Source organism: Morus notabilis, unplaced genomic scaffold (genome assembly GCF_000414095.1).
Source record: "Morus notabilis unplaced genomic scaffold, ASM41409v2 Scaffold89, whole genome shotgun sequence".
Taxonomy (NCBI): Eukaryota; Viridiplantae; Streptophyta; class Magnoliopsida; order Rosales; family Moraceae; genus Morus; species Morus notabilis.
The window spans coordinates 440,774-441,407 of NW_010357100.1; positions in this window are offsets into that span (position 1 = coordinate 440,774).

The following is a 634-nucleotide window of genomic DNA, read 5'->3' on the forward strand; positions in this document are numbered from 1 at the left end:
GAGGAATCACCCTCTACTAAAGATGTTTCTAGAATTAGTAAATCTTATTTACTTTGATTCTTTTTCTTTGTTTAGGTGGAAACAATTTCCATTTAAGGGTTAAAACTTAATAAAGAAAACAAACATGATTAGTTATTCCTAAATCAACTATTCAGGATAAGGAATCACCATTTTTACTAAAACATGTTTTTAGAACTAGCAAATCATATTTGCTTAGGTTCCTTTCTTCTTTTTTTTCGCGAAACAATTTCTCTGTAAGAACTAAGACTTAATAAAGAAAACAAACATAAGTAGCAACTCCCGAATCTACTATCCAGGAATAAGGAATCACCCTTTTTTTACTAAACATGTTTTTAGAACTAGCAAATCATATTTGCTTGATTCTTTTTCTTTATTTTGGTGGAAACATCTTTCCTTTTGTCTTTTAGTCAAGGTTCTCATAGTATTTAGCCAACCCTTTTATTTTATGGATTTCCAGATACGGTATCTAATGACTGCATTATCTCATAAGCTGTCTCCATGCCTTCAGGCTTCTTGTGAATTACCACGCACAACCCTAGCTAATAGTTAGCTACAGTGGTTTTGTTAGGGACAGGAGGACAATCCTCCATTTGGGACAAACTTATATTCATCA